Source organism: Dromiciops gliroides, chromosome 2 (assembly GCF_019393635.1).
Source record: "Dromiciops gliroides isolate mDroGli1 chromosome 2, mDroGli1.pri, whole genome shotgun sequence".
Classification (NCBI taxonomy): domain Eukaryota; kingdom Metazoa; phylum Chordata; class Mammalia; order Microbiotheria; family Microbiotheriidae; genus Dromiciops; species Dromiciops gliroides.
Window position 1 is genome coordinate 518,337,084 of NC_057862.1, and position 10,014 is coordinate 518,347,097.

A 10,014-nucleotide genomic window follows, 5' to 3' on the forward strand; every position below is an offset into this window, starting at 1 on the left:
AATTGGAAAGCAATTTGGCAGAAACTTGGTATAGACCAAAATCTCATAGCATATACCAAGATATAGTCAAAATAGATACATGATTAGGCATAAAGGGTGATAGCATAAGCAAATTAGGGGAGTATGGAATATTTTACCTGTCAGATTTACGAATAAGGAAATTATTTATGATCAAACAAAAGACAGAGAGCATTATAGAATGTAAAATAGATAATTTTATTATATGAAATAAAAAGGTTTTATATAGACAAAACCATTGCAGCCAAGGGAAGCAGGGAAAAACTTTTACAGCACGTTTGCCTGAGAAAGGCCTCATTTCTCTAAGAGAACTTAGTCAAATTTATAAGAATTCAAGTCATTTCCCAATTGATAAATGGCCAAAGTATCTGAACAGGCCGTTTTCAGATGAAAAAATCAATGCTATCTATAGTCACACACACAAAAAAAATGCTCTAAACCCCTACTGATTAGAGAAATGCAAATTAAAATAACTCACAATCCGGGCAGCTAGGTGGTGCAGTAGATAAAGCACTGGCCCTGGAGTTAGGAGGAACTGAGTTCAAATCCGGCCTCAGACACTTAAGACTTACTAGCTGTGTGACCCTGGGTAAGTCACTTAATCCTAATTACCTCACCAAAAAATAAATTAATTAATTAAAATAAAATAAAATAACTCACACAAATCAGACTGGCTAATATGGGGGGGGGAAATGACAAAGGTTGGAGAAAATGTCGGAAAATTGGAACACTAATACACTATTGGTGAAGTTGTGAATTGATCTAACCATTCTGGAGAGCAATTTAGAACTATGCCCAAAGGGCTATAAAACTGCATACTCTTTGACTAGCAATATCACTACTAGGTTCCTACTCAAAAAAAAAAAAATCAAAGAAAAAAGGAAAAGAACCCATCTGTACAAAAGTATTTATAGAAGATTTTTAAAGTGGCAAAGAATTGAAAATTGAGAGTATGCCCATCAACTGGGGAATGGCTGAACAAGTTGTAGTATATGATTGTGATGGAATACTATTGTACTAGAAGAAATGAAGAGCAGGATGGTTTCATTAAAAAGCTGGGAAAGGGGCAGCTAGGTGGCGCAGTGGATAGAGCACCGGCCCTGGATTCAGGAGTACCTGAGTTCAAATCCGGCCTCAGACACTTAACACACACTTACTAGCTGTGTGACCCTGGGCAAGTCACTTAACCCCAATTGCCTCACTAAAAAAAAAAAAAAAAAAAAAAAAAAAAGCTGGGAAGGCTTATGTGAACTGATGAAAAGTGAAGTAAGCACAACCAGGAGAACATTGTACACAATAACAGCAATATTGTGTAATCAGCTGTGATAGACTTAACTCTTCTCAGCAATACAGTGATCCAAGAAAAGTCCATGGGATTAATGTTGAAAAATGCTACCCACTACCAGATAAAGAACTGATGGAGTCTGAATGAAAATTGAAACATACTTTTTAAACTTTAAAAATCTTGGGTTTTCTGGTCTGTGTTTTCTACTGCAACATGATTAATATGGAAACATTCTGCATGACTGTACATGTATAAACCTATATCAAATTTCTTGCTTTCTCAGGGAGGGAACAATGAAGAAAGAGAATATGGAACTCAAAATTTTTTTTAAAAGTTAGAAATTTTTGTTTACATATAATTGAGAAAAAATTTAAAATTTTATGTAAAAAATAATAAAATGATGGGGTTAATCTAGATGACCTCTTAATATCCATTTCAGCTCTAGAACTTGACTCCAAATCCAGTTTCTACTACACCATGCCCCCTTCTGTGATAGGGTTGCCTAGGGCACTGACATATTTCAAGTGACTTGCCAAGTCACAATGCCATTTTGTGTCAGAGGCTGGCTACCCTTGAACACAAGTCTTCCTTTCTCTTGGGCCGGACCTTTATCTACTGGGATACCCTGCCCTTTTTTTTTAACTTTGGAGAATGATTTGAAGGAAAAGCATATTGTCTTTGATAGGGTGGGGTAAGCATTTATATAGCACCTACTATGTGCCAGGTACTGTGCTAGCCACTTTACAAATGTGATCTCATTTAACCATTTGTTTTTTTTTGTGGTGAGGCAATTGGGGTTAAGTGACTTGCCTAGGGTCCCACAGCTAGCTAGTAAGTGTTAAGTGTCTGAGGCCACATTTGAACTCAGGTCCTCCTGACTACAGGGCCAGTGCTCTATCCACTTCGCCACCTAGCTGCCCCAGTGTGATCTCATTTGATTCTAACAACCCTGCAAAGTAGTTACCATTATTCACATTTTATGGCTAAGGAAACTGAAGCAAACAAGTGTCTTGTTCAGGGTCACACATCTAGTAAGTATCTGAGGCTGGATTTTAACTCAGGTCTTGACTCCAGAACCTATAATGAGATCATAAGGAACTCCAAGAAAGGGTATGAGGACACCTCCATTTTTTGTTATTAAACAAAGCAAAGGAACTCACATTAGCAAAACACCTTGTACTTTTGAGTGCTCAAATCTCACTTGATTCTCATGATAGTTGGGGGAAAGAAGTAGATAAGAAGTGTTATGTTACTGCACCATGATGACAAATAGGAATATTTGTACCAACATAAACACTGATATTCTTTTTTGGAACCAGGCCTGTAATTTCATGGATCTAGAGAACTCTCAGGGAGGAAGCTTCCTCTGTCAATGCAGATCTGAACTTTGTTGGTGTAATGATTGGAATGACGCCACCTGCTGGAGACTTACTGTAGAAAAGTCCGCCATGAGGTGAAGGTCTCTGAGGGCAAGACCATGCATCTTTTCTTTGGAATCAGGAAGTGACCTTTGCTTGTGGGAGGAAGAAGGGGGAGCCTGGGGCTCTGACTCGCTCTCTTTCCTGTGGACTCTGGTGGAGAGTGGAGCTAGGAATACTCTCTCCCTTTAATAGATAGAGGAATCTAGGCCTTTCTCTCTCTCTTTACAAAATTCCTATTCTCCTTAATAAATGCTTAAAAGTCTAACTCTTGCTCAAGCTTATAATTTATTGGCGACCACTCATTAGATATTTTAGACAGACTAACTAGAATTTTAGCCTTAACAGAGGCAATTTAATCATTGAGAGATTAAGTAATTTGCCCAGTGTCTCAAAGGCAGAGTATACAGGAGCTGAGAGGAATACTTGAACCCAAATCTTCCTGATTCTAATATTACTATTAGCAACAAAACTCCCAGAAATAAAAAATTCAAAAGAATGCATAGACCCATGTTACCTACCTTGTGTGCCTGAAAAAAGTTTAGCTTCATGAACATGTTATCTTCCTCATTAGAATGTGTGCTTCTTATGGGCAAGGAACTGTTTCCTTTCTGGTTGTATCCCCAGTACTTAGTTAATAAGTGCTCTTTCATTTCTTTAATATATTTAAATATTTCTTATAATTACTGAGTTAAAAATAATTTTTTTAAAAGGAAATATTGGATGTTGGAGGGGATGTGGGAAAACTGGGATGCTAATCCACTGTTGGTAGTCATGAACTGATCCAATCACTCTGGAGAGCAATTTGGAACTATGCCCCAAGGGCTATAAAGCTGGGCATACCCTTTGATCCAGCAATACCACTGATTGATTTATATCCTAAAGACATCCCCCAAAAGAGAAAAAGACCTATTTGTACAAAAATATTTATAGCAGCTCTTTTGGTGGTGACTAAGAATTGGAAATCAAAGGAATGCCCATCAATTGGGGAATGGCTAAACAAGCTGTAGTATATGATTGTAATGGAATATTACTGTGTTATAAGAAATGACAAGCAGGATGATTTCAGAAAGGCCTGGAAAGACTTATATGAACTGATGTATAATGAAGAGAGCAGAACCAGGAAAACATTGGGCATAGTGACAGCAATATTGTTTGATGAAGAAATGTGAATGGCTTAACTATTCTCAGCAATACAAGGATCCAAGACAATGCCAAAGGATTATTGATGAAGCATACTATCCATCTCTAAAGAAAGAACTGATATTGATTGAACACAGACTGAAGCATGCTATTTTTCATTTTCTTTATTTTTTTAAGCCACAAACATTTATTTTATTTTTTCCATTTACATGTAAGGGTAGTTTTCAACATTCATTTTCTTTTTCTTTTTCTTTTTTTTTTTGTTTGTTTTTTGCAGGGCAATGAGGGTTAAGTGACTTGCCCAGGGTCACACAGCTAGTAAGTGTCAAGTGTCTGAGGCCGGATTTGAACTCAGGTACTCCTGAATCCAGGGCCGGTGCTTTACCACTGCGCCATCTAGCTGCCCCTCAACATTCATTTTCATAAAATTTAGAGTTCCAAATTTTTCTCCCTCCCTTTCCTCTCCTCTCCACAAGATTGCAACCAGGTTATATATGTACAATCCACAAGTGTTCTTTTGATCTATTCTTTCTATGGGGGTGGATAGTAAGGTTCCTCATTAGTTCCTTGGGATTGTCTTGGATCATTGCATTGCTAAGAGTAGTTAAGTCATTCACAATTGCTCATTGAACAATACTGCTGTCACTATGCACAATGTCCTCCCAGCTCTGCTCACTTCACTATACATCAATGTTCATTAGTCTTTCCAGGTTTTTCTGGGATCATCCTGTTTGTCATTTCCTATAGCACAAGACCATTCCACCACAATCATATAGCACAGCTTCTTCCATCATTCCTCAATTGATGGACATTCCCTTGATTCTCAATTCTTAGACTCCACAAAGAGTTGCTATAAACATTTTTGTACAGTTTTCCCCCTTTTCTCTTTTTCATGATTACTATTGTTAACCATTTCCCTTCCATCCTATTCCCTTCCCCATAATATTTATTCTATTATCCCTCTTCTTTTATCCTATCACTCTTCAAAAGGGATTTGCTTCTGTCTGTCCCCTCCCCCACTCTGCCCTTCCTTCTCTTGCCCCTCTCTCTTTATCCCCTTCCCCCCCTATTTTCCTGCAGGGTTAGAGAGATTACTCCAACCAATTGAGTGTGTACATTATTCTCTCCTTGAGTCAATTCTAATGAGATAGAGGTCTTTGGGCCAATTCTGATGAGTGTTAGGCTCATTTGCTGCCCAGATTAAATAGATTACTTGTACAAAATGAATAATATGCAATGTTTTACATAATTGTACATGTATAACCTATATCTGATAGCTTACTGCCTCAGGGAGGGGGGAGGAAAGGGAAGGAAGGAAGGTTTAGAATTTGGAACTCAAAACTTAAAATAAAAATGTTTATTATATTAAGCGGTGTGTTATTTGAGAAGGGCTACATCCTAAGTTATCTATGTGGAAATAAAAGGTTATTGTGGCATTTAACAAGATCGACAATGATGTGGTGGCATTTTCATGTCCTAAAGGATTTGAGGGGTTAGGGAGTAACAATTGTTTTAAGGAATGCTGGTAGAATCTTTTTCACAAATTTGATGGATTAAATATACTGTCTTATACCCCAGAATGCTTCAAAATGGAAACTAAGGGTGGTTCTGGGTATACTCAAGAATTAGGTCATTTCTTTGGAACTTGTCAAAATTGTTCCTGGAGTACAGTGTCCATTTGAGTCCATAGCTGTGTGTGTGTGTGTGTGTGTGTGTGTATGTGTAGATATCATGAATTCACCAAATTTTACAGACTGATTTCCCCACTAAAATGTGAGCTCCTTAAGAGGAAGGACATCGTTTTTATCTTTATATCTCCAGCACTTAGCAGTGCCTGGAACACATTCGGGGTTGAACAAATATTTGTTGACTGAGTAAGGGATTTGGGAAAATTGGGGGAACATTTATTAGAAAGCAACATCACCACCTCAAGGGGTTAAAATTATTGTTTGTCCTTCCTTTTCGCTCTCTCTCTCTCTCTCTCTCTCTCTCTCTCTCTCTCTCTCTCTTTTTTTTTGCAGGGCAATGAGGGTTAAGTGACTTGCTCGGGGTCACACAGCTAGTAAGTGTCAAGTGTCTGAGGCCGGATTTGAACTCAGGTCCTCCTGAATCCAGAGCAGATGCTTTATCCACTGCACCATCTAGCTGCCCCCTTTGTCCTTCTTTCTCAAAGAGGACATGAATTGGATTTAAGTAAGGCAGGGCTGTGCAAAGTCACCAGCCTCACTCTCTCCTCTGAAGTCATCTGGGTCCAGTGGCAAAATACAGATCAGGACGACTGGAGATGGCCCCAGATGCAGCGGGAGACCATGGCCTTTTGAAGCCAAGGTCTTTTTCAGGTCTCAGTTTGTCTGAGGCAATACCCATTCAAGTGATTAAGGCTAGGTAAGAAAGGCAAAAAATGGCTTCTTTTACCTAGTCAAACAAAAAATAAATAAATAAATCTGGGAGGGGAAGACCCTCAGGGTTTCTGAACAAAACAGTTCCTATTTCCACTCACTCTAAGCCACCAAAGGCCAAATAATGGCCAATAAAGCTTGGGCTGGCACCTGTTGTTGGCCAATCAATGAGAGCCAGAGTGATCTGGCTTTAAGGCTTGGTCCTTAGAAAATAAACCCCAAGACATGACATCTTGTGAGGTTTTAGTAATAAAAATATATCCCTTTAGGCAGAGCACCTGCAGTTAAGGATATGATATATGGACAGAGGGAGAGGAGGGAGAGTGAGGAGAGGAGAGAAAAGGAAAAGAAAAGGAGGAGGAGCTACATTGTCCAACTGGAAGATAGTTGGGTCCTCAGTAAAACAGCTATTATTCATGAAATGTTGCTTCTTGTTTGTCCTTAATTCTCAAGAGGGCCATGACACTGGGGAGGTAATGTCATGACTTGCAACGAATTGGATTTCACTAGAGAATAGCACCCCTGGTGGGAAGGTAGGACTATTAATGAACTAGATGGGGGAGGGGCACCCTACTGACCCTTACAGAAGTCCACTCAAGATACCAGAGAGGCCTCTGGTGGGTCCAGAGTCCCAGAACTTACAAAACTTGGGTGGAACTGGACCTAAGAGGCTGCTAGAAATGGAGAAGGGGGCACTCGGGGCCTCCTCCCCTAGGAGGCAGCTGGGCCCCAGGCTCAGCCTGCCCATGGCCCCTCATGCCCCCATGCACAGGAAGGGGGGAACCCCTTCCAAGGATTTGCCCAGAGCACAGTCCCCACCCTCCCCTAATGCAAGCAGGGAGAGAACAAGGAGTGAGTGTGGCAAGAGCCTAGATAGCTGAACTCACCCAGAGTTCCCAACCCTGGCAACGAGTGGGAAATGGGGGATGGTGGAAAGGAGGTTCAATTACAGGTGGAAAGAGCAAAGTGGGACGTTCCCTCACCAGCCACATTCTTTCAAGGGTTAAAAGAAAATAAAGTCTCAAGGTCAAAGAAAAGGTACTTTTATTTATTTGTTTCTTTTTGTGGGGGCAATGAAGGTTAAGTGACTTGCCCATGGTCACACAGCTAGTGTCAAGTGTCTGAGGCTGGATTTGAACTCGGGTCCTCCTGAATCCAGGGCCAGTGCTTTATGCACTGTACCACCTAGCTGCCCCGCAAAGGTACTTTTAGACTTGCAAAAAAGATACACAAAACTCCAACTTAAAGGGTTTAAAACATATTGTACAAAGAAAGGGCTTTAACCTGCAGCATGAAGGACTTGGGTTAATCATAATTTCATGACTGAGGACTAATGAAGAGGCAGTGTGATTTAGTGGAATGACCACTGGAAAGGTTAAGTCATTTACTGTCTGAGAAAGTCACTTAACATCCATTTATCATCTATAAAATGAGGATGCTACAACTACCTCACAGGGCTGTTGTGAGGAAAACACTTTATAAAGGGAGATAGCTATATCCCTCTCCCTTTATATAATCCTTTTATTACGTATGTATATGTACACATACATCCATATGTTTATATATTCTAAACTACAATTATCATATTGGAAATGTGAAGAATAAAAGGAAACTGGCGGGGTGGCTAGGTGGCGCAGTGGATAGAGCACCAGCCCTGGAGTCAGGAGTACCTGAGTTCAAATCCGGCCTCAGACACTTAACACTTACTAGCTGTGTGACCTTGGGCAAGTCACTTAACCCCAATTGCCTCACTAAAAAAAAAAAAAAGCAAACTGGCCCTGTACCCTTAAGTTATAGTCTAAAAAGTCTATAAATGGAGAAAGGCTGACAGAGTAAACCAACAAAGTCAGCAAAGTCTGTTGTCAAGATATTAGGAGACAGAAAGCTTTGCTGGCTGGTTGTTTAGTAAGTAGGTTTGAGGTTCTCTCTGGACCAGAGAACAGTCCAGGTGAGATTAAAACCTGACCCCCCCCCCATAACCCCAAATACCTGGGACCCTCTGAAGCTGGGAACAGGAGCTGACTGAGAAGCAGCCCCACCCCCATTTAAAATCAAATAAAAGTGAGGCCAGGCAGGCTAAGAAGCCCAACCATCCCCCTGGCCCCGCTGTAGCTCGAACAGTGTGTCCTGGAAGCAGAGCCACACTTTAAGGAGTTAAAAGCCAAGAAATAGTAAGCCAGGATGAGCAGGCAGAGACCATCGAAAACTTCTTTGGGGGTAAGGTAGACCACAATACAACCTCAGAAAAAGATAATAACAAGGTCAAAGCTCCAACATCCAAAGCTTCCAAGAAAAATATGAACTGGTCTCAGGCCATGGAAGCTCTCAAAAGGGACTTTGAAGAGAAAGTAGGAGAGATAGAAAGATGTAGAGAAAGGGAGGAAAGAATGGAAAGAGAAATGAGAGCGATGCAGGAGAGTCATAAGAAAAAAGTCAACAGTTTGAAAAGCCAAATGGAAAAGGAGATAAAAAAACTGTCTGATGAAAATAACTGCCTAAGGAATTAGGATTGAACAAATAGAAGCTAGTGATCTTATGAGAAACCAAGACACAGTAAAGATATTAGGAGACAACCTGTTGTCCAGAGCTATGGCCCAGCAAGCTGTGCCCTGAGCTTGGCATAACAATCCTTTGTGCTCACTTTTTGGATGATATTCTCTGGCAAAATAATATTACTGTATTGCTTTGACCAGTACAAGGTGTTCTCTAAGCTGAAATACATACCTGCTATATCTATGTTCTGATCACGTAGTCCTGCTATGAATCAAACTTGCCACATTGTTGCTGTTACCCCTCTGATCTTGACACGTCTATAGCCCTTCCTTGCTTGCAAGCTGTTTCTCTCACTTAGAAATCAAACTTGTTTGATTCCTGACTCTCCTGTCTAGCCTGCTCTGGTTGGCCCCAGGCATCCACAGGTTAGAGGCCAGACAAGTAAAAAGTCAGTGTTCCTTACATTGTAATGAAGGAAGACAATACATAAAAGGGAAATTTTAAAATGGTGAGAGGGAAAGAAAAGGTGGAAACATGGTAGAGAAAAGTGAGAATTAAATACAGGATGAAGAAAAATGTTTCTGGGAAGTATCAGACAATCGGACACAAAGAAAGGCAAAAACTGTCTCTTCCCTCAAAAAGCTTATTCTAATGGGAGAAGACATGTACATAACAAGGCACTCACAAGATACATACAAAGTGGATTGAAAATAATCTCAGAGAGGAAGACATACCAGCAGCTGTGCGTATCAGGATGGGCTAACTGCTGAGGGTGGAATTTGAGTAAAGCCTAGAAAGAAGTCTGGGAAACTAAGAGGCCAAGATGAAGAGGCAGAAGATTCCAGGCCTGGAGGACAAGAGTATGAAGGCATACAGAGGGCAATGTCTAAGAGACAAGTAAGGAAGTACTACTAGACTAGAGCTAATGGAGGGTGTCCTGGAAAGGGGCCAAGTTATAAAGGGCTTTAAATGCTAAACAGAAGACTTTATGTTTGATCCTGGTAGTAAAAGGGAGTCCTTGGAGCTCAATGAGAAGGGAAGTGACAAGGTCAGTCTCACAATTCAGAAAAAATAACTTTGGTGACAGTGGAAGATGGATGGAAATGGGTGGAAATAGAAACCAGTTAAAAAGCTGTTGCAACAATCCAGGTGAGAAGAGGGCCTGAATTAAGCTTCACATGAGAGTCAAGAAGGGTTTGATGAATGGCCAAATGCATGAGCTAAGGAAACCTAGATTGTTTAGGGGTCTGTAATCCTA